A 25,519-nucleotide genomic window follows, 5' to 3' on the forward strand; every position below is an offset into this window, starting at 1 on the left:
TTACTACCCAAATTAGTTACTATCAGTTTGAAAAACAGAACATTTTGAAGTTTAAAAATAGCAATTTTTAAAAAAATGTTTACCAAATTCACCTTCTTTTCATAAATAAATGGTAAATATATCAACCAAAATTTCCCACTAACTTGAAGTACAAAATGTCTCGGGGTCAAAACACACATATTTGATTTATCACTAAAGAATGGTTCGGTGACTGTACATATGAAACTGGTGGGTTCGGTACCTCAAACAAGGTTAAGAACCACTGTCCTAGTATCATACATCACTATGATGCACAGAGAACCATCTTGGACACTGTGGTCATTCCATGAAACAGGACACTGCACAGACTGTGACTCATAAACCAACCATGGTAGTGTGAATTTGTCTTTTAAGGGGTTTTGCCATGAAAAAAAATTCTCAAATCTTAACCCCCCTAGTGATGTTTACATAAAAAGATCATTTTAACCCCTTACTTTACAATTTTACTTGTGTTATTGCTGTTATAGTTCCTATCACTCCCTAAGCTGCTCATTGCAAAATCCCAGGGTGTAGGTGGGGACTCTCTAAGCAGACACATTACAATCCATCTAGTTCTGTGAGCTGACAATGTGGTTACATTATCAGGGTAGAGGTATGTATACACTTTCATCTGGCTTCTGACATTGTACTAACACACTGACACATAAAAGAGATGAGACAGATGCACAAAGACTGACAGACAGGTTCTCACAGATATGTGTCTGCCATCCCCTACCCCAGATCACTTATCTCCTAGTAGTTTGCAGCTTTTCTCTACTCACATGTGGTACTGGCAGGAAGTGATCAGTGAGTGTCTGTGAGGTCCGTGCTAGGACTGCAGGGGGGCATGGCTACAGCCACAGAGCAGAGCAGAGAGACAGAAATCTCAGCTCCACGCTGTCACATAGGAATCCAAGATGTCAGAAGTTACAGTGTCGTGTCTAGGGGAAACTGATATTGTGAACACCAGGGCTGATATAGAGACAGGTTGGACTTATATCTGTGAAATGCTGTATTTTTGTTAATAGTGAATTAGAGAATGTGTTATTTTATTATCCTAAGTACATATAAGAAACTTGTCTTCATGGGAATACCCTTTTAAGCTGGAGACATACAGTTTCTTTGTAGCCACAGTAATAATTGACATGATTTGTGTTAAAACTCTTCAGTGCAAGTCACAATTTTTTTATGGCTGTATCGGATACAGATGAAATATATATTATTACATGGTACCAATTGGAAAGAATATATGATCATGCAAACACTACGTCACACCACAGGAGACAACATTCCGGTAGGATGTGACGTTAGTGGGCAGGATTACTAGGTTACTTTGTATTTAGTTCTGTCAGTTTGCATTCGTATATTGAAGTTGAGAAAGCCTTGGGATACAAGCCGAAACGCGTTCTAATGTTGCTGTGATTATGCTATCTGATGTACAATAAACCTACATGCTGAAGCAAAAAACGAGTGTCAAGACCTCTATTTTCGTATGTTGGCTTGGTCCGAACCCGGAGTACCGTGAAAAGCGGAGTGCCTTTTACCTATACCTTTTTAGTAATACATAGTCTGGCCGTGTCTCTTTCTAGAGGCTCTCTGCTCTGACAGAAAACCCTCCTCCCTTCCCAGGAGCAGGCAAATTATTGTGCAGAAAAGGCCCCTCATTCTTTTGGGGTAGGGGGCCCGCATTCGATGAGTGTTTTCTTCACCTTTGTTTTACAATAAGCACAAACCTAATACTATTTATATAAAACAACAGTATAAAAGACTCTGGTAGTTCTTTATAGTCATTGTAAATATAATTAATAATGTATCACCCAGTGGGTGATATAAACACCAAACTACTATTTTACTCATATACATTTCACCTCTACTAAAATCTGCTTCAATTGACAATAGCAAATATGGCAAAGCAACAGAACGCAATTGCAATCATTGGCATTATTTAGTGGCGAGTGCTGAAGATGCAGAATGTCTCTCTGTTCTCACATTAAATCACTGTGCTTTAACTCTCTCAGAGATGAAAAAAAAAACATACATTTCATTGAAATATGACATTATTTCCATGGTTTATCCGTCCTGTAAAATAATCTGTTGTAGTGAATCATGCCAGTTTTTCCTGGAAATCAGGAAATGGTAAAGTGTAAACCAGTGAAATGTCTGCTGTTCCATTTAAAGGTCCCGTGTGTTAGTTTAATGTTTCTAGGGAACTGAGGCCTTTCTTTTTTCTAGGAATCCATTCTCTAGGAAATGGCAAGTGCTGCTAGGGCAACATTGAACTGTAGCGGCGGAATTCCCAGTAACAGCTGATGAGTCAGCCCTGTATTATTTTACATATGACAGTGGTAACACTATGCAGGTTTACATTCTTACATGTCTTGCATACAAAGTGCCCTTTTAATTGTTTGCAAGGAGCTTCTTAACTATACTAAAATGAGCAACACAAGCTGTTATGAAATATCATTTATCATAATCACATATTAGAATGGTTATCAGATTAAGATGTCACAGCAGCTTTACTAATACCAAGTAATAAAAGTAAAACTCTTCATCTTCTCTAATTCTATCTATTTAATAGAATTTATAATGTTCAAGACTTAAAATTGGATCGTACATGTGAATAAGGTGAATGCAGATGTGTCCGTCTGTTGCGCGTCTACCAAAAATGCATCCTTTTACAGTCCATGTGTTGTATCTAAATCCATATTTTTCACATCTTTATGGCATTTGTCCACAAAATAAAAAACTGACGGTTTGCAAAACACCTAGGTTCCCCAGCATCACCTGTAATAAAAAAACGCACCACACATAAAAGCAATCTATTTGTTTTGAAGTCTGTGGTCAACAAAGGAGAAAAAAATAGCGCATGCTGCAATACCCCTCCCCCCCCCCCCCCCACCGACTGAGGGTTTATGAAAGCAAATGAACATGAAAATACTCACATTGAAAATAAAGGTCCATTATGCTTTCCGTGGAAATTACAGATAGCATATGGATACAAAAAAAATGCCCATGTCAATATACTCTAAGGGTGATTTGCAGCATGTGCTCATAATTTTACACGCTCTTACAGATAACTGGGACACTTCTTTTACTACTAGTTTTACAATCCTCCTTTGTTGCCTCTTAAAGCGATTGAGATAAATTAGTTGGTTCGGTCTCAATTTGTCTAAAAATAATGCTTCCATGTTTGTTACTGAAGGAAAATAAATGCAATGTAAAAATATATATATGACTAGAAAGTAACATGATGACTTTGAGGGGAGATTTATTTCTCTGAAATTCTGATTAATGTATTAAAAGGTTTGTCTGAGATTTAAAAAAAAATGGTATGAAGTATACATGATGACTTTGAGGGGAGAAATATACAGTCATTATTTCTCAGATATACTGATTCATTTACTGAATGGTTATCCAGGATTATTAAAGCAATAGAGTTTGTATGTAAGTCGGAATCGTATACTTTATTATTGTAACCCCAGTCAAAATTTTTTTGGTCTCTGTGACAATTGGATTTTAAAAATGTTGGATTGTCATCAGAACCAGGAGTAACAATAAATCTTAGTTACAGGCACCATTGATAACTGTCAAAGCTGTTTATTGTATCCTAGGACTAAAGTACAGTAAATTACCAAAATCCAGAGGTCCGTTTGTAACTAGGGGTCATATGTAAGTCAGGTGTTCTTAAGTAGGGGACCACCTGTACTCACCTCTCTCCACGCTCCTATTGAGCCGTGGTGCCATCTGTTGCTGCCAGGTGCCTGCTACAGCGGGCCCTCCCAAGCCATATATAGCATTTTTTTAAAATCCCGGACAACCTCTTTACATGTGGACACCACGTTTACAGTCTTGACAAAAATAAAGTGCACCCTCTTTAAATCCTATGTTTAGACCTTCAAAGGACTAGATTATTTTATTATATTATTTCCTGATGCTATATTTTCATCATGACTAGAACCCATCATAATCAATGAACATTTTACCGACACGCTACTCATAAGAACAGGACTGTGTTGAATTTTCACAGATAAGCATGAGAATACAGAAAATACTATCATACTTCTAGTATATATACATTGGCATGAACATCCATTATCCTGATCATTTTTAGTGACTAGTTCAGGGTCACAAAGGTTCATAAAGCTCCACATGTACAGCATTCCACAAGGTAAAGATCAATGTAAATGTGTACATTATTGACATGTGATTTCTATCTTGCTTACAATCCATATTATAAATCAGTAGTTTATAGTCAGCTGATGGACACTTAGGGTGAACAAGGGGAATATGCAATTGTTGATGCTTTTCTTATTCTCTTTATGGATAACTGACTCTGGAAGGCAAAGGCTGTTTATACAATTCTCTAAGAGAGGCCGATCTAGATAAAAATAAGGTCTGAGTCCTACGTTTGCCGTTAGCTGATTTTTTTTTCAGGGCAAAGGCTTTATTTTTTTTTTCTTTTTATATGTGTTCTAATTAATGTCATTGAGTATCTTTACAGGGATGAAAGGTTTTACAGGATTCCAATACTTACTAGTATAAAGAGAACCACTTCAAATGAAAAAATAATATTCACCACTAGTGATTAATTTCTGCACACACAGTAACACAGTTTAACCACATAAGACAGTTATGTACAGGATAAGTTCTTTTAGGTTTGTTCTTAATATGTATGTAAGTCGGAACAGGTATATTTTATAATTATAGCTCCTGTGACAATTGCTTTTTCAAAATGTTGTGCTGTCATGGGAACAAGGATCATCAATAAAGCTTTATTACAGACCCCTTAGCTGGGACTAAAATAAAGCAGAGAGCTTCATCCAGAGAGGTCATTGTTGTCAAAGAGGTTTTTCTGTAACTAGGGGTCGTCTGTAAATCAGTTGTCCTTAACCCCCTTAACGACCTGGCCCTTTTTTTTCATTTCCATTTTTCCCTCCCCACCTTACATGTAAAGATCTCTGTGATAGCTTGTTTTCTGTGTAACAAATTGCACTTCATAGGGATGGTATTTATTATTCCATGCCGTGTACTGGGAAGCGGGGTAAAAAATTCCAAATAAAGTTCAAATGGTGAAAAAACGCATTTACAGCGTTTTCTTGTGGGCTTGGATTTTACGGCTTTGACTGTGCAACCCAAAGGAAATATCTACTTTATTCTTTGGGTCGGTGCAATCACAGGGGTAACAGATTTGTATAGGTTTTATAATGTTTTCATACATTTACAAAAATTAAAACCTCCTGTACAATTTTTTTTATTTTGCCATCTTCTGGCACTAATAACTTTTTCATACTTAAGTGTACGGAGCTGTGGGTGGTGTCATTTTTTGCGACTTTTGATAACGTTTTCAATGCCAGCATTTTTAGTACTGTACGACCTTTTAATCACTTTTTATTACATTTTTTATATATTAAAAAAATGGCAAAAAAGTGCCATTTTTAACTTTGGACGCTATTTTCCATTGGGGTTAAACACAAAATTTTTTTTTTATAATATTTTAATAGATCGGGCATTTTCGGACACTGAAATACCTAATGTGTTTATGATTTTTACAGTTTAATTATATTTATATCAGTGCTGGGAAAGGGGGGTGATTTGATTTTTTTTTAGTTTTTTTTATTATAATTTTTTTAAAACTTTTTTTATTTTTACTATTTTTCAGAACCCCCAGGGTACTTTAACCCTAGGTTGTTTGATCGACCCTACCAGTATGGCAGTAAATGGGGATGTTATATCTCATGGGAAGACCCGAGGGTGTCATGTCGAACCGATCGCTGCTCCCTGATGACGTCACGGGGAGCGACGATCGTCACCATGCGCCACCATCTGTTTGAAGCCGCCGGCAAAGCTAGCACCGATCACGGGTGTTACTGGTAAGCCATTGCTGTAATATTCTGCAAAGACTTAAGGGCTATGGAGAGGGCTCAGCCTGTAAGCCCTCTCCATGCACCCGCACCTGACGCGCACCTTTTTATTACAGCTCGCGTCGGGAGGGGGCCTCATTTTCACTAAATAAAGGCTGCATGGCATCTGCATTGCAAAACTGTCTTTCTGCCTTTTCTAAGCATTTGCATTATAATATAATTGTTTGTTTTAACTTGCCTTGCACATTGACAGAATCCTCTAAGTCCTCCACATTTGTGCTCCTATACAGCCCCCCACTGATGTCAGCTCACCAGGACGTGAGCTATGTTACTGTCAAGGAGCACAAAGGTGGGGGCTGAGAGCTAAAGAGTTTGCAGCACAGACAAGACACGTGTTGTTTTTTTAAACCAAAGCCAACCCCTGGGACTTAACAGAGGATTCTGTCAGGGTGCAAGATAAGTTAAAATACACAATTATATTGTGATGCAAATGCTAAGAGAAGGCAGAAAGGCATATTGCAATGTTGGTGTGATGGGCTTCTACAACCTGTCATTGGTGAAAATTAGGTCCCTGGTGACAGGTTCCTTTAAGTCTGAGGCCACCTGGAACAGCACACTTTAGAAGGTTGTACCTCCTATCATGCAGTGGAGCAGTACTATGGGCCTTCCTACAAACCTGGACCTTGCTGCAATTGTTTATTTCCTAGTTCACTCAGTCATTGACAGGTTTCTATATGTGAATACACTGATCATCTATGTGCTATGTTTACACTGATCATCTAATTTCCTCCAGTGGACTTTTGCATACATTTTTTTCTTTTCAAAATCTTTTGATGACTTATCTTTCTGTTTCCTTCTCTGGCACCCTCGTCAATATGTGTAGAAAGCACAACTCTTTTATGTAGTGTAAATCAGCTGATTTGCAGGGTGTATGCCCCCCAAAATCCTTTAAGATTTGTTTTAAAAAAACTAGTATTAATAGAAAAAGTCCTACGAAATCTATTACACTGTCTGAAAGGTAAACTGTCTAAGTAGCCCCAAGCAACATATTACATTTTGTATTTTAAGAGCTTCCTTGTGATTGGTTGCTATTGGCAATGAATACAGTTTTCCGTTACTTTCTACTGTTATATCCAACGACCATTATATTTAGTCTTGCATCATTTACTGTATTTCTAATACAATGACTGTCCCTTAGATAATGTGTACTATGATTTGCAACATTTATAAAGATTAACCAGTGATTGCATATTCTGACTTTTAACAGTCAGAATATTTTTTGTTGCAATATATAAGAACATGTGAGTTATTTTATGTTTACTTGAGCGAGCCACAATTATTATTAGATGGTATTAGAAATAAACCTATTCTGATTCGGCAAGCTTTGTGCAGCTCTGTGGAATCAGTTTGCAGGAATTATTATTATTATTATTATTATTATTATTATTATTACAATAAAAAAAACTTATAGATGTACAAAAAAGTGGTGTAGCAAAAAAATCTAAATGGTAAATGGTTGAATAATATGATGTCTAATGCATAATGTCTGCGATTTATAGTCCTTTGTTATGTATCTTAGCAAGCATTATTTTATTAAAAGGATTTAAGTGTAATAATTATTGAACAATTGCAGTTAATTAAAGCATTTCTTTAGTGACTTTTACCCCAAGCAGTTGTTCACACTACAATAATGGGATTTTTGACTTACACTTAATTGCAGAAGCAAATCATTCAAAATGTTTTCTATCATTCAATACAGTTGGAATCTATGTGACACAAGCCACTATTTTTCAAATGGAATAAAACTATTTTCAGCGCTGCTTGTAATATTTCTGGATACTTTGTCCAAGGACTTCTATAATTTAAACATATGTAAAAAAAAAGGTAATGGCAGTGCTTAAGCACCATTAAGTTTGTCTAATACAGGCAGTCCCTGGGTTACGTACAAGATAGGTTCTGTAGGTTTGTTCTTAAGTTGAATTTGTATGTAAGTCGGAACGGTATATTTTATAATTGTAGCTCCAGCCAAATGTTTTTTGGTCTCTGTGACAATTGGATTTTAAAAATGTTGGATTGTCATAAGAACCAGAATGAACAATAAAGATTCATTACAGACACCTGTGATAACTGTTATAGCTGTTTATTGTAGCCTGAGGCTAAAGTACAGTAAATTAGAAATATTCGGTCATCTGTAAGTCGGGTATTCTTAAGTAGGGGACCGTCTGTATAGATAATAATAAAGCTTTATTTATATAGCGCCATCATATTCCACGGCACAAGACAGATCATGAAAAAAAATCCTAAATAAAAAGACCACCCTGCATCTGTTTTACATTTTGCCAGAAATCTAAGATTAACAAACTCCATAATGTGAACCTCCTGCTCTCATCTCCAACATATTTCCCCTACATAATTTGCTCCCTATAGCACATCATATTTGTACATACACCATTATTAGTGGGGTAACTGCCACATACTGTCTCATATACATTATCCCCCCTTTGTAAAATTCAAGCACTTCCATTTAATCTCAGTTTCTGCGTAGAGATTATTTTCTGGTTTGTGCACTAAATGAATCAGTCAGAATATGACTGCAACAAATCGGTCACTTTTTATAAATGTCTATGTACAGGATAATCTTAACCAACTTCAAACATGTGTCATCATTATCTTTAGAGGTTACAACCAGTAATAATAGAATCATTTTCTGGGTGTGTACAGTTTCTTGCATTATAAAATCTGTGTTTTTTTTTTTTCTATAATAACATTCCAGTTGCATCCATCTATAGCCACCCAAAGTTAAGGTCGTGGGGATGACTGATGAAAATAACCAGCACATCTGTATCTATTTTTTCTCGTAAAGCCAAAAAGTTATTATAAATAGTAAGGGCCCTGATCTAATGTTTTTGTCATGAAGAACATACTGTAATAGTTAGAGAAAGCGATCCTCTAATTTCAGTATTATTCCTAGGGCAGGAGGAACATTAACATTCAAAGGCGACAATCCTCATCATTTTAATATGTCTGAAATGGATTCTGCTTTCTGTTCTTCAGTCTAGACTTGTGTGAACTCAAGCAGGCTTTGTATATAGTGTACAGCTGCTGCCGATGATGTGTATATATGGGCTTTGATTTGTTTTCAGATGTTCTTTCAGCTTTCCAGGAACTCTGGGACTCAGAAATGAGGCATCCAGAATATTAAAGCCTGGAGCTTTTAACTCTGTGTTACTCTAGAAGGACGTACAGTAGAAATACATTACACCATAGCCACATGAAAATTAAATTGGCTCCTTAATTTCCAACAGTCGTATCAATTTACTTAAATTAAGCAACAAAATTACCAATATATTTGTCAAAATGAATTCACTCATTTTTGTTATTTAATTTATATTGTGATAATGTACCGTATTCATATATCACAGCATGTAGTACAATCCTCAGCAATATATGTTAAAATCTATGTGTAAGGACTTAATATATCAGGTGTATTTGTCCATAGCATACAATTACAATATATGTGACTTTACTTTTCGCCTCTCCTAGGCCAAATGCTCATCATTATTATTACATTGCATTGTTCTCTTTCTGTTAAGGAGAAGAACATTGTAAAGTGGATATTTCTGCTTAATGGAAGCCTTTATGTTATTATTTTGCATTGTTTGCTAGTTAATTGATACATCACAACTGAAACATAACAGTTACGTAAATTCAACAGTCATTTTTTTTTCTTATAAAATAATTAGTTGTGGTGATGGACTTTTGTGTTAAAGTCATTAAGGTTGAGATTTGCGTCAAGGTTTTTTTGCTGTCCTACTTTTATGTATGTGTTTAATAACATCTTTTCATGCAATAAACAACAATATTGCAATAAATTGGTTTATGTGTCACCAGGGGTAGAGGGTTACAATCGGAGTAATTACAGAGCAATTTCCCAGCAAAAATATGGGGGTAAGAAAGGTACTTTAGGAAAATTTACCATCAAAGTCAAGCATTGTAAACAATGGACAATTAGTCATAGATCCAGGTACTGTGACTGTGGTAATCTCCTTATATGTGTTTGAATGGCCTTCTTCCTTCTAAAATCAACTTTCACAATTGTGCTAATGAGCCTGATGGGCCCTGGGGGGTGTTTCCAGAGTCCCTCAGAGATGCCTTTTCACTGGTTGTTACAATGAACAGAGCAGATCTTCCCTCCCCTTACACTTCCCGCTGCTGCTAGATTACACAGTCAGAGGGAGGATGGAGAGAGCAAGGGGAGGGTGAGACATGTTCTGCTTGTAACAACTAGTGAAAAGACATCACTCCCCAGAACTCCTCAGGATCATTAGCATAATTTTAAAAGTTTATTTTAGAAGGAAGGAGACTATGGATAACAAATATAAGACCATTACAGAGTGATCTATGAGTATTTGTCTCTGATTTATCATGATGGATTTTGATTTTCTTTAAAATAATAAAATAAACATTGTGGCCATGGTAAGCCTTCCTTCCGAGGTGATGCTGGTCCCCCTACTGTGTTGGTGTCTTCCTGCTCCTCATGCTGCCACTAAGCCCCCAATGTCAGATGGTAAATCCACCACTAGTGCCTCCACCAGAGTATTCTCTGATTTTTCAATCATGATCCAGTTATCCTTATAGCAAGAATGCAGCAGGGTGGTCACCCAGTTATCGGGACTGGTGACTATGGGTATAAACATGCCATTACTCTTATTGTGCCATAATACGCTATGGGTATCCAGATGATGTTATTCTCAGTTCTTTAGAAGATGCAATGGGAAGGAATATGCCCTTTCTCTTACTGCGCTAGAAGACGCCCGTTATTCTCATTACACTAAAGATGCTATTGGTATCTAGGCGAAGTTATTCTGAAGTGTAGTAGAAGATAAAAAAGAAAAAAAAGAAAAAAAAATGCCTTTCTTTTCACTGCCCTAAAAGACGTGATAGCTATCCAGGTGCAGTTATTCTCAGTGTGGTAGGGGATGCTGTAGGAAAAAATATGCCCTTTCTCTCAACTATGCAAAGATCTGTGTCCATTTAATCAACTTATTTCAACTTATTTCTGTTTTAGGTAGAAACTATTTCAAAAGTTTAATTTCAAATAAGTAAAAACATAATTACAGTCTTATAGCGCAATGACATTCATGCATAACTGTAAAGTTATAATTATTTTACCAAATTATTATATGTGATTCACCCTTTGAAAATAAACAGAGCAATGCCTACTTTGTGCTGCTCGTCATTTTTTTCCCAAAGTTATGGTATTTTCTATTCGGAAAGTGTTTTACAAAAATCTTTCTCACCAGAGGTGAAGTGGGCGGAGACTGATGTCTCTCTGCATGTGCCCTCAAGCTGAGGCCAGCTAGCTTGCCCACAGATTCCATGATGCCATGTTTTCTCTGTCAACGTAATTTAGCATTCAATCCATTTAGTTTCCCACAAGTAAATCCACTGAACCCTGCACAGTATACATAAAGGATGTGTATGGTGACTGGCCTGGCAGCTTCCATCACATGGAAGAGCATGGAACATGTAAGAAGTAAAAGAAATCATAAGTAAGCCACTTACATGCAGTATATAGCCTGTGAGCACTAAGGGAACAGGGGAGATTGTGTACCTCACTGTTCTGTTCAGGAGACTTCTGTATCCACAGTTATGAACACATCCAGCTACATACACAAAGAGAGCTCTGTCACATGATCTCCTCTCTGTAAGTAGGTAGCAGCAGACCCTCCCATTAAAACCATCCAATTTGCTGAGTTTGTTTATACTACGGTCTCCGGAGTATTGCAGCTATTGCAGCACTGAGGTAATCTGAAGGGGATAGCAAAGAAACTACTGCATATAAGTAACAAAGATAATAGGCAAAGGCTATTGATTTGTGAAAAAAAAATACAGTTGTGTATTGCCATATAACTGTGCCACGAGCGCCTGAAGCGAGGGAAAAGTTTGAACAATTTGCAGTGTTGCAGTGGATGAGGAATTTGAAATAATTGTCAGGGCTATGACAATAATTGTGTGTATATATCCATACTGTCTTTTAGTGCAGTTAGAGGAAGGGCATTTTTTTACAATGGTGTCTTCTACCACACCAAGAATAAATGTGTATTTATCCATAGTGTCTTTTAGCGCAGTGAAAGGAAGGGCTTATTTTTTCCCATTGCATCTTCTGCCGCACTGAAAACAACTGCACCTGGATACCCATAGGGGGCATTCATTATTGGCTTTCAGATGGAAAAGTGGCGTTTTTTCCCTTGTCGCGGCTGTTGCACCATATTTATTGTGTCGGTGCAACAATATTGGTGGTTATCCGATCCTCAAAAAAAAATTTTTTGGATGCACAATTTGGGCACCGCTTGGGAGTCCAACATTTTTCCTGCGCATCTAATTTTCTGTCACATTTTTGGGGCACACTTCAAATAGCTGGTCTGCGGAGTTTTTTCACCTTTATGATTGTGAAGACAATTCTAAACCTGTTCAGTCCTACGTCAAAACATGAACCCCTTGCTCCACAACCTTACATTCTATTGAAAACCAATCCATGGGGCTATGCCTGCTAGTATGGGTGCTGGAGGGCAACTGGGTCTTGGTCCCTGCGGGTGCTGTGTTGCAGTGGCTGTGGATGCCATGTGATGCCGCACAAAATAGCGTAAGGACCAACTACAACAAAGTCACTTTGAAGTGGCTAGTGGGCTTATGCAATTTGATCAAAGTGTATCTAAGAACCTTGAGTTTGTCTTATAAATATAACCTAGTGGCAATAGATCATTGTGTGATGTGTGGTCTAATTCTTTTCTCTCCCAATCTTGGTTCCATTGAAAACTATAGCATGATTTGTGTGCCAAAATTACTGAGTCTTCGCCCAAATTGATAAGTGGCTGCCAGGGTGTTTTTTAGTGCAGTTAGAGGAACGGCATATATTTTCACATTGCATATTCTACTGCACTAAGAATAATTGCACCTTGATACTTATTGCATCTTTTAGCATAGTAAAGGTACATTCAGATGGCTGTGTGCTCGTCCGGACCGGATCCCAGGCAGTAGAAGGCCAGGAAGAGGAGGGAGCACTCTTCACCCATCCTCCCTCCCTAGTCTGACGAGTGACCACGACCCAGGAGCCATACACTTCTATTGTGACTGCAATCTTGCCGCAATTGGTGTGAACAGATCACAGCCCCATTTCCACTGGGTGGCCACCCTGTTGGATCCCAACATTGAGGATAACATAACATTCTTGATTCCAGTACTGCAGGATGATAGATAAATCACTAGTGTCAGAGTCCCCATCTGGCATTGAGGGCTCAGTGGATGCACAAGTCTGAGGAGGAAGTCAGTCAATGAACCAGCTCAGAAGGGATGTTTACCATGGCCACATGTTTTTTATTAATATTTCTTCACCCCATATTTTTGCATGTCAATTGACCTGGTGTTATCCCCATTTTGCAACCTTATACCCCTTTCTTCCCTTATTTGACATTTTGGGGTCAAAAAGTTTGGGTCCCCATTGATTTCATGGGTATGGGTTTGGGCCAAGTTCAAGTATCCAGACCAAACTTTGATGGGTTTGCTCAGTACAACTTATAAACTTTGGCTAGCCTAAAAGGAGTTATTAACAGTTGTAAATAGTTACTGTAAACAGTTGTAAATTTATTTTGACATTTCCAGAAGAAAAATATTTTCCAGAATTGTTAATTTATGCAGACTGCAAATATTTACTATTGAAAATACAGCACTTCACATATATAATTCCAACGGGTCTCTATCAGTCCTTTTGTTTACAATTTTGGTTGCCCCTGGATACGACCGTAATGAATAACTTCTCCTGTCTGCACACGCAGTGCTCTCTGCCTCCTGCCCCCCCTTCTATTAAAAGTTCAGCTCAGTTCAGACCAGCTCGGATCATCTACCCCTGACATCCCCGAGTAACACCTGCGGTCGGAGTGTGGAGTGGGCTCCTTTGGCACAGTGTGAGCCTATGCATGTGCATCAGTATTACAGGATATTATTATGAACAAGCAATCAGATGATTGCTTTTTCATGTTCAATGGTGGAACTTTGAAAAAAAAAAAGTTATTCAATAAAAAATAAATCAATAAATCAATAAAAATGCCATTAAGCCCCAAAACATATAAAGAGACATATAATGCACAAAAAAGTCTAAATCATAACACACGCCCCACATATATAGTATCACGAGTCTGTAACAACCCGTAGAATAAATGTAAATAATTATTGAACTCGTACGATGAACGCCATAAAAAAAGTTAAAAACATTTTTAAAAAAATTATGATTTTTACCTATTTAATGCCACAAAAAATGCAATAAAAAAAATGAGCAAAAAACATATGTACTCCAGAATGATACTGTTGCAAAGTTCAACATGCCCCGCAAAAAAAAGCCATCACCAGCTCTGAAGCCAAAAAAGTAAAAATGATATGCCACTTAGAAGACGGCAATGCAAACTGATAGATTTTTTCCCCACATTAGTGTTTTATTTGGCAAATTTAGTAAAACGCAAGAAAAAATATTCAAGTATGATATCCCCGTAATTGTATCGACCCATAGAATGAAGATGAACATGATTATTAGGCTAAACAGTGAACACCAAAAAAAAAAAAGTAAAAGATTCAGTACAGAATTTATGCATTTGTACTCATGACCTTAAAAAAAAGTTCTTAAAATTTCAACAATAGGGGATACCAAACCCAAAATGGTAACAATGGAAAAAGCATCTCCTTCCGCAAAAGGGGCCAATGAGGAAACTAAAATCCTGGCAACTGCAGAGCGCTCCTTCCCTCCTGCGCCTCGCTGTGCACCCATAAAAAAGTAACGGCCACTTGTCTCTGTAGTTGGGAGAAATTGCATAACAAATTTTAAGATGGGTTTTCTCTTTTTATCTTTTGGAAATGTGTAAATTTTAGCGCTAAATGAACGTATAACTGACAAAATTCGATCTTTCTAAATTTCACCTCCATTTTGATTGAATTACTATGAAGATCTCAATGGGTTAACAATCTTCCTAAAAGCTGTTTCTGATAGTTTGAGGGGTGCAGATTTGGAAATGGGTTGATTATATAGGGGGGGGGGGGGGTTAATGCTAAATATTTAAAATTTTCATTCAAAACAGTATTTATCCCCAAAATAGTAAATTCTGAAAATACGGAAAATTGGTATTTGATTTGTAAGCTGCGTGACATCAAAATAAATTATCCAGATATTTAAAAAATGATGAAAATGTAAAGTAGACATATGGGAAATGTTATTCAGCAACTTATTTAGGTGGTAAGTCTATCTGCCTTAAAAACGCAATGATTTTGAATTTTGAAAATGGAAAATTTTCATAATTGTTTCTTTTTTTGTAAATAAATGCAAAACTTATCAGCCAACATTTACCACTAAAATGAAATACAACATGTGAGGAAAAAACAATAAGTAACAGTGTTCAAAAGTTAGAACCAAATAAAGTGACGCAAGTCAGAATACAAAATATGGGGCTGAGCCTTAAAGAGAACCCATCAAGCAAATTAACCCCCTAAACTAAATATATTGGCATAATGGCATAAACTGCCATTAGAAAACATTGCGTCTATCCCTTCATTGTCCCTCTATATGCCTGTAAACCTAAGCAATGAGGTCCTAAAGCTGTATGCAAATGACCTATGAAATGTCCAATGAGTCATTCTTATATTCAAGCTGTCCGGCTTATTCTTGAGTGGGAGGCACAGCCACACCCCCAGTGCTTGACTGACAGCCTATATAATGGTGTAAGGTATAATGGTGTAATGGCTCCTCCATGTGCTTCCTAGTGCTGGCGCCCCCTGCAGCGTGTGTGTATAGGAGAGATACAACAGCTCCAGGCAGCCATGTTATAGCAGAACAAGTCAGATTCATGTGTAGCTGATGTCTGTGTCTCACACATGTGTATTAGGAGGATGCAGCATGTCAGCAGATAAAGCACAGACACTAGCAATGCTTTACTATACATTACACACAGTCATGAGCAGGGGGAGGAGAGGGGAGGAGTTACAGGGGTGACATCACTGCCTCTGACCATGTGACCAGCCTCATTTACATGGTAAAGAAAATATGATTTTATAATGATTAGTGTATGAATTGACTAGATAAATGCTGGAATGTGAGCTGCTCCAACAGGTAGTGGTGACAGGACTAGTGACAGAGACCTGATAACAGGTGTCCTTTAAGCTATAAAATGGCTGCGTCCTTTAGGGGTTAAAGAGCACCTATTTTGTATTTGTGTCTTTGTATTTGTGTGCATTGGGCATTTATCCTTTTTCTTTTGTTTCCAGATTTCATTTATGTCAACGCACTTTAATAGTAATCCAAGACATACAATTATTTCATCACAATAAATACTGTAGGTAAGTCCATATGTGCTAATGTAGATTATATATAGATGATTCCGTGTCTTAAAAAACATGATAGTAGATGATTAGTACCCACCTCCCCATCCTGCCCCCTGTTTATTTCTTGAAATGGCCTCATTTTGAAGTAAACAACATTTAAAAAAAATTTGAATCTGCATGATGTGCTCTGCAGACCTCACCGGCTCGCTGATAGTTGTGTAGGCAGTGCCGGAGGGCCAACAGTGCCCAAAACATTCTTTTCTTTAAAATACAGCCATTCCAAGAAATACCAGAAATACCTGCATCTGGGTACAGGGAGGTGAGAACTACTCATCTGAATCTGGTGGTAGACGCCCTTTCCACTATCCACTAATCCACTATCAGGCTTTCCTGTGTGGATTTTTAATTCCAAGCTACATCTGACCACATTCGACAGTTTTTTGGACAGAGCTAGTTTAAGGCTTTTTTTGTGTCATGAGTTTTTTTTTTTACACAATTAGTTTTTTTTTTTTTTTAGGGCACTCACTAAACGGGTTAAATAATAGGTGATATTTATATCCGTAATGTGGGGGGATTTTAGTAATTATCTTATTTTTTATTACAATAAAATGGAGTATATGGTATAAAGAGGGATTAGTTGTTCTATTCATTTTTTATTTTATTTTTGAATTTTTTTTTTTTACTTTTGTATTTTGTCCTAGGAGGGGAATAGAAGTTGCAATGCAAGCCACAGCCATGGAGGAGTTATTAAAGTAGCTTGGTCTGTCCAATCTGTAGCAACAGAAAATGCATGAGAAGGCAACTGCTACACAGCAACAGGCCATGATGGCTCTGCACCAGACCAACTTACAGCATCAGGAAACAAACCCTCTGGTGCTCCAGCAGAGGAGGTTCTACCATCAACATAGACAAAGGTTCTTTACTGTAAGAGCAGTGAGATTATGGAACTCTCTGCCACAGGAGGTTGTTATGGCGGACTCTATGTACATGTTCAAGAGAGGCCTGGATGCCTTTCTGGAGAGAAAAAATATCAGGGGTTATGGGGATAAAACATTTATTTAATTCTTAAAGGTTGGACTTGATGGACTTGCGGCTTTTTCCAGCCTTATAGACTATGATACTATGACAGCCATGGCAGCAGCTCAGCAAAGGACTGTTCCAGTGATGTACAAACAGGATGCCAGGAAAGAAGTCTGTAATGGCATGACTAAAATGACAGCAGAGGGTGGTGCGGAGGCTTACTTGATGGGGTTTGAGAGGGTTGCCCTTCACGAGAGGTTACATTAGTAAAACTGGGCAGAGGTGTTAGCACCCTTCCTCGTCGCTGAATCCCAGCAGGTATACCACAATTTGAGCGAGCAGGGCGCCTGGGACTAATCCATCGAAAAGGCAGAGATCTTGGCTCGACTAGGAGTGAACATGCATGTACAAGCTCAAAAGGTGCACAGCTGGAGTTACCAGTGCTACCACAGAGGGAACAGATTTACCGACTGGTTACATCTTGTCCACAAGTGGTTCCAGTAGGAGACATTGACCCTAGCCCAATTGGGGAGAAAGTCATTCTGGATCGCATCCTGAGGGCCTTGCTGAGGAAGATCTAGCAATGAGTAGGTCACACGGACCCATTCAATGCCAACGGTGGGGTTGGTGGAGAGATACTGTGCTACCCAGCCCCTAAGGCAAAGAGGGCCATGACACCTATGACTTCTCATGCCACCGCAACTCCCCGTATCAGGTAGGTACGGTCCAGTGGAGGAAGAGGGGGAAATTCCCATATGTTGGGCCTGCCAGAAACCATGTCATATTGTACCCCATGGACTACAATTCACCCTGAGGGTGTCCCTCTATGTTGCTCCAGCCTACATGGCTACTAGCCCCGACTTTGCTGACAAGCTCTACCTATGCTTGTTGACTGTAGCAGGGTGTCCGGTGATGGCCCTGCTGGACTCTGGCTGGCTAAACTCTAATGGGTCCCTCACAGACGACATTGTGACTGTCATAGGGAGCACAATTGGAGTCCTCTTCATCTATGGGGACATAAAGGACCACCCCACCTCAATTGTTAATCTACAGACCACTTGCGGAGAGACTCTACATGAGGTAGGGGTTGTCATGAACTTGCCCTTGACCTTATCTTGAGATGAGATTTCCCCATATTTTGGATTTTATTGCACAGAAAGCAAGGGTTTCGGATCCATTCTCCACAAGTAATCCCTGTGATGTCTGCTCAGGTCCCGGAACCTAAGCCCAATGACCCAGGCATCTGGGGTTCCTGCTGTTGGGGATACTACCGTAGAAGAGGATGGTAGTTTGACATTTCCCCAGTTATAATGGCAGTAGAAGCTAAGGAGGCAGTGACAGGGCCGCAGTTCCCGGATTTGGAAGTATCCTGTGACTTCGGCACCACACAACTCCAGGATCCCACCCTGGTCCAGGCCAGAGAAAATGTGTTAGAAATTAATGCGGCACCTCAGCACCAAGGTGCTGATAAGTTGTTTTCTCGTATGGTTGTTATTCAGGAATTATTGTAATGACTGGATAGAGTACAAGGTGAGAGTCAGGAGTCTTATCGCCAAAAGGTATTGAACTTAGTGGACACCTAGATACCATAAAAACACTGGAACACATCCTGCAGCATTTTAATTGGCCAGTGGGTGTAACACAGGGTAAAAATATTGTCAAACCCGCCCTGAATGTCAATTACATACTCTGATGTTACACTTTTGGAGTCCATTGGTACCCCGTACCATTATCAAGGTACCCTTTGAAAGAATGGCTATGGATTTGGTAGGTCCTCTGTTTAAATCTGTTCAGGAGCATCAGCATATTCTGGTTGTCATCTACTACACTTCTCGATATCCTGTGGCCATCCCATTGTGGCTCACATATGCAAAATGAATTGCTAAAAAAATGTTCGCCATGTTTTGCAGAGATGGGAGCCATCATGCCCATAGTCAAGGAACATATGCAGGAGAAACAAAGAACTGAAAGCCAGGTTTACAATAGGTCATCAAAAGTAACCTCTAAACCGAGTACTTGTGCTAGTCCCCACAGTACAGAGTAAATTTCTCGCCAAATGGCAGGGATCATACAAGGTTCTAGAGAAAATAGTGGACGTATTTACAGGATAAGTTGGCCCCACAGGAGAAAACCCGAGCAGACATATCATGCAAATTTGTTAAAAGCATGGAAAGACAGAGGGAGTCTACTTACAGAGACAGCTCTGGCTAATCCACCTCTTGCTATAACCTCACAGGCTGTAGTTAAGCCTATGGCTTCTGCAGAGGTGTGAATAGCCGATAGCCTTATTCAGCAACAAGAGCCATGAGAGTTTGCAGCAAGAAATATGGATGTGTTCTCAGAGTTGCCTGGGTACACCTCTGTAATCAAACATGACGTTGTCACTGAGCCAGAAGTAAATATGAGATCAAGGCTATAGACTGTAAGCTTATTGTTCCATGTGAATTTTTGTACTCTGTAATATAGTATTTTTTTTATATATGTACCCTATGATTTGTATGATGGTGCCATATAAAGATTATTTAATAGGGCTGTACCGAGTCCCTGAGGTTTGTTGACAAGCCATTTCAGAAGAGGTATAGATGATGCTGAAACTGCAGATTATTCAGGATCCCAAAAGTTAGTGGGCCAGTCCAATTGTTTTGATTCCCAAAATGTCATGGGATGTTGCGATTTTGCAACAATTTTAGAAAAATGAACAAGGAGTCTTAATTTGATGCCTATCCCATGCCACAGGTTGATGAGCTTATTGAGAGAGTAGGAGCTTGCTACATCACCACACTCAATCTTACCAAAGGATATTGGCAGGTACCCATCACAGAGAGTACTAAAGAGAGTGCTGGTTTTTACACTAAACTAGTTTCGCCGTGCCACCACCAGACTTGGGCCTCTTTATGTATTTGACGTGACGAGGGCCGCTATCATATACCGGCAGAGGGGCGCTGGCCTGACCGCAAATCCCAAGAAATGCGCTCTTGGAATGGAAGAGAGACACTATTTGGGGTATTTCATTGGTTGAGGCATGATTAGACCCCAGGTCAACAAGATCAACGCTATCAAGGGTTGGCTGCAGCCTGTGACAAGTCTGGTGTAATGAGGACTGAAGAGCCACACGGCACAAACTTTAAGAAGGAGTTTTTTGTGCTGCCGTGTGTGTCAGATGTAGGGCTGGGAACTGTCTTAGGACGTGAATGGAGAGGAATACCCCGTTATCTACCTGAGCAGGAATTCACACCAGCAGAGGACTACAGTAGTAGAAAAGGAGTGTCAGGAGATAAAATTGGTATTGGAGACCCATTGGTACTACTTGCTGGGACAGCAGTTCGGTCTGTTAACTGACCACTCACCCTTCACTTGAATGATAAGAACTAAGGAGAAGAATGTTAGTGCCACTAGGTGGTTCTTGTCTCTATAAAATTTTATTTTTTCTGTGGAACACAGAGGTGGGAGACTTTAACGCAATGCAGATGCGTTGTCTTGGACCCATTGTTTGATGTCAGGAGTTTGCCCGGTTGGGTCTGAACTGAGGTGGGGGGTATGTGACAAAGTGAGAGGTCGTTGTTTGGGAGGACAAGGGGCAGGGTTTGTTTTGCTTATGCCTAAACTAAGGTTGAATTTATGTTTTGTCATTGAATTGTGAAAATAAAACACTTGTTGTGGACATTACCCCTGCATGTGTCGCTGCTTCCTGCACTACTACCTAATGTCTGCCATATCGTTTCCCCTCAGGCCTATATTACCCATATGTTAACTCCTGATTTTACACAGATAGTACTTCAGGATGGGGATTTTGGCTCATTTGAATGTTTTGGTATGACTACGTAATTTTTCGCTTCCAAAACATGGAAGAATAATGGTTGAATGTCTATCAGATGACAAGGAATGACATTAAAAATTGCATTGAGTTCAATGAGATTTATAACTGATCCGTTCAATATCAGTTTCTTATTTTTTTAAAGTGGAAGTTAGAAACAGAACTATAAATGGTAGTGTGAACTAAACCTTATTTGTGTAATAAAAAGTTATACAATTTTTCAATATCCTTCATGAATTTGCTGCTCACGGCTTTCTAAATTTCTTAGTGCTTTCACTTTTGGAAATGTTTTCATTGTTTATTTCCAGTGGATTAAATTTGGTCCTGGTTATGTTCATTCATTGTCTTTTAACCAACTATGAATACAATTGTGGGTTCTTTATTTTCTCTCTCATAGGCCATAAAATAGTGACATTTGGGGACAATGGGGGTCATTTACTAAGGGCCCGATTTGCGGTTTCCCGACGTGTTACCCGAATATTTCCGATTTGCGCCGATTTTCCCTGTATTGCCCCGGGTTTTTGGCGCACGCAATCGGATTGTGGCGCATCGGCGCCGGCATGCACACAACGGAAATCGGGGGGCGTGGCCGAACGATAACCCGACGGATTCGGAGAAGCCGCATTAAAAAAAAAAAGTGTTGCGGGACACGCGCTTACCTTCACCAAGTATAGGATGGTGTACTCCGGTGGACCTCGGGGAACTTCAGCGCAGCAGCTACATCTGGTGGACATCGGAGGAACTGCCTTAGTGAAGACCCGAATCCACCGCACAGAAAGCGCCGCTGGATCGCGAATGGACCAGATAAGTAAATCTGCCCCACCATGTAGTCGCTTAGTATTAATATTCCTGATAAATGAGTTTGAACATGCCATGCTAAAGGTGTTTGACTAGTTGAAAAGGTTTGGGTAGCATCTAGAAACTGAGTAATTTGATGAGTGTGAGACTTCTTCCTAACAAAGAGTTTTATGGCAGTTAATGCTATCTTGGCATGTTGCTGTTTCTGAAGCACAGATTGGGTCATTGAACACAAGCCAATCTTATCTGCTAATCCATAAGGGGTATGTGCCAGGTAACACCACAGCCAGAAAATACTATATTCAGGTACATTTAATCTCTTGAAATGAAACATTGTAAGGCTTGCACAAAACCCACCTTTCAGTAAATATGAACACACCCAAACTGGCATATATAACCTGTTTGCCAACTCCCTTCAGCAAGTTGGCTATATTTTTAAAATCATACTGGGCACAATACATACTTCTGTTATTAGACACATTGAAAGACATGGCTTGTTTGTTATTCAATTTGTAAGGTCACTACTTGTCGATACCTGCTCTGGTGCATTCACTTTCCTGGGTGCATAATTTACTATCAGTTTTTTTAGGGAGGAATAATGTTTATAAATTCTAACAACCTACAAACTAATCGTCCACACCCACGGACCAGGTAAATGTCGAATTATGCTTATCTCCCACGGTGAGAAGTCTATGTTGGCTTCACCCACCTCCATGTGGCTCCACCCATCGCGGGTGCATGAAATGGTGAGAAGATCTGCAGTTTCCCACATAGTGCTCTCTGCTAAATATACCATGCAATAAAAGGGACAGAATTCTGGTAAGGACTGACTGTCGGCTCAGGCTGAGATCTGAACAGATACAGAGCTGTCAATCAAAAGAAGAAGGCGTGGTTCACTGGCAGCCTGGAGAAACATGACTCCTCCTCAATATTTGACTTTTCTATAGTCATTTGCATATCAGAAAATGTCTGTAATTGGCTATTATTTTAGGTGTTATGGGTAGGACTTTATACACTTCACCAGCAGGTATTATTGGTGTGACTTCTGGTGAATTCTGGAGAAATGACCTATACCAGAATGGAATAAGACTCAGAATTAGGCTACATTCACATTGCCGTTGCCTACCATAGCACAGCGGACACACAGCGGCGCCGGGGAGAGAAGGAGCCGTATGCCGACAAAAGATGGGACATGACCTATCTTTTCACGGGGTACGGAGCGGTATGGTGCCGCACGTGTGCTGCACCGTACTGCTCCCCTAGGGCGCCGTGTGCTCCTTGCCATCTATGGGGGTCATATATAAGCTGTATATACATTGGCCGTATATATGTCCCCCATATGTCAGTGTGAATTCAGCCATACAGTACATTTGTAGATTTTTGAATAATTTATCTTCACTATCCCTGAGATGAAGCACATATAATGTTGACGGGACTGGGTGCGGAGAGCCACTGCCCTGAGCGCTGGGATGAAAAGGGGCATATATGGCTGCCTGTGGCTGTGCAGCTCTGAGTGTGGATGGCAGCTGGAGTGCAAAGTGTGATTATGCTCTTAGTGTGTGTGTCTATAATATATACATATATACTCGAGTATAAGCCTAGTTTTTCAGCAAAAAAAAATGTGCTGAAAACCCAAACTCAGGTTATACTGTACTTGAGTAAAAAAAAATATAGGTTTTACCAGGTTTTTGTGATAAAATGGGGGGCTTTGGCTTATACTTGGGTCGGCTTATACTATATATACGGTATATACGTGTGTGTGTGTCTCTCTCTCTGTGTATATATGTATGTATACAATGTGAAAGTCCCAGCAACACAATGTTGAATGATAAAAACACAGCACTTCAACATCTCTTCTTTTAGAGTTCAGTTTTTTTCTCTATTGTTATATGTACTTGCAACATCCCCCAATGGGGTCTTGTTTGGACTTGGGGGTGGCTGGATTCCCTTTGGTACCTGCGTAGCCTGCTGAGTGCAAACTAGCGCTCGCCTGGATCACGGTCACTGGTTAACAGGGTAGGTATCCAGCAGGTAGATTTACAAAAAAAGAGGGGGATGCTGTGAATGGATGATAGTTCTCCCTGAGGCACTCTTGATAGAGGTGTAGGGATCCCTGGGTGGATGATAATGTTTCAACTGGTTTAAGGTTGCTGGTTGGATGGTGTTCAGCAAAGGTTGCTCACAGCCTGTTATAGGTTGCTTTAGGCTGGAGTTGAGTAGCTGCTTCTGCAGCAGGGCTTAGAGGCAGGCCCTGGTATATCTCAGGGTCCTGCAGCAACAGGCCTGGTCTGAGGCAGTGTGCTGAGATGTGTGCTGTTCCTTAGCACTCTCAGAAAAAGACAAGAACTTTCCACCCCAAGGGTTTTTATATAATTCCCTTGGGCGTGTCCAGTTCAGCTGTTATCCATCCAGCACAGTTGTAACAGAGGTGATAAACATTCCATTCCATTGGTCAATAATAAACAGCATTCCTTTCCAGGCAGATTTTAACCAGCTGCATTACCATTTATAAACACTAGATGGTGTACAGAGGTGATCAGTCCCTGTGATACACATTGGGGCACATTTACTTACCTGGTCTTGTGGAGTTCACAAATGTGCGTTGTCCGACAATAATGCACTGTGCCGCAATTCACTAATATTGTGCGCATGTTTCGCTTCCTCGCTCAGGTCCACCGGAGTTCACCTTCTTCTCCCTGGGGCATGTAAGTGCTTGGTCTTGCGACACAATTTGAAAGTTAAATCCCACTCTCAGTCCGCAGCTGGGCAGCTGCTCCACAACCTGATCACGTGCGACACAATCCCAGCACAAACCCCTGTTAAATACCTGCGCATATCCCGAAAACCGTGAACAGTCCGACGAAAGTGTAAATAAGCCCCATTATATCTAATAGGAGTTTAATTTTGTAACACACTGAGTTAGCAGGGGTGTTACATACTGTATGCAGCGTATTTGCGCCATCATCAGTTTTTCTAAAACCTGAAGACTTGTTTTTTCTGCAAATCTGTGCAGATTATGTGCAAAAACTGTACCATATCAGTATATGGTATGATCGAGCTGACCACCTAGGGCAGTGATGGCAAACCTTTTAGAGACTGAGTGCCCAAACTACAACAAAGACCCGCTTATTTATTGCAAAGTGCCAACACAGAAATGTAATTTATGATTTATACTCTTCTCTGTCACAGTTTTCATTGATACCAGCACTCTGAGGACACCAATAAAGCAGAAAATAGTCCCTGGTATCACTGTCACTTTAATATACCTCTGTACCAGCACTGGGACTGTAGGAAGATACCTGGAGTCTTTTTTGGTGATGGCCTGAGTGCCCACATAAAGGACTCTGAGTGCCACCTCTGGCACCAGTGCCATAGGTTAGCCATCACTGACCTAGGGTTAAAGTACGCTAGAGCAGGGGCAAAAAATATTTAAAAAAATGAATAAAAAAAAAAACATTTAAAAATTTATTTTGTTTTTAAAAAAAAAGGTAAACATCACCCCTTTTCCTTAGAATTGATATAAAAATATATGGTTAAAATGATAAACATGTTAGGTATCTCCACGTCCCAAAAGTCCTGCATTCGGTACACCCGATAATGGATAAAAGCATCCAAATGAACAAAGCGCAACCTTTTTTTTTTGTCA

General features: G+C 39.5%; 1 long non-coding RNA gene across 3 annotated transcripts in view; it reads left to right on the plus strand.

Moving 5' to 3' along the window:
- The window catches only part of LOC140126755 (uncharacterized), a 55,380-nt gene extending 34,133 nt beyond the window's left edge, over positions 1-21,247 (plus strand). For 2 of the 3 annotated variants that reach the window (XR_011854893.1, XR_011854891.1), the window contains 2 exons: positions 16,185-16,256; positions 16,943-21,247. This is a non-coding gene — a long non-coding RNA (uncharacterized lncRNA). Of the gene's footprint in view, positions 1-5,677; positions 5,889-16,184; positions 16,257-16,942 lie in introns of all 3 variants that reach the window. The other variant, XR_011854892.1, reaches the window with a different exon arrangement.
- Positions 21,248-25,519: the final 4,272 nt, after the last annotated feature.

This window comes from Engystomops pustulosus, chromosome 4, assembly GCF_040894005.1.
Source record: "Engystomops pustulosus chromosome 4, aEngPut4.maternal, whole genome shotgun sequence".
Taxonomy (NCBI): domain Eukaryota; kingdom Metazoa; phylum Chordata; class Amphibia; order Anura; family Leptodactylidae; genus Engystomops; species Engystomops pustulosus.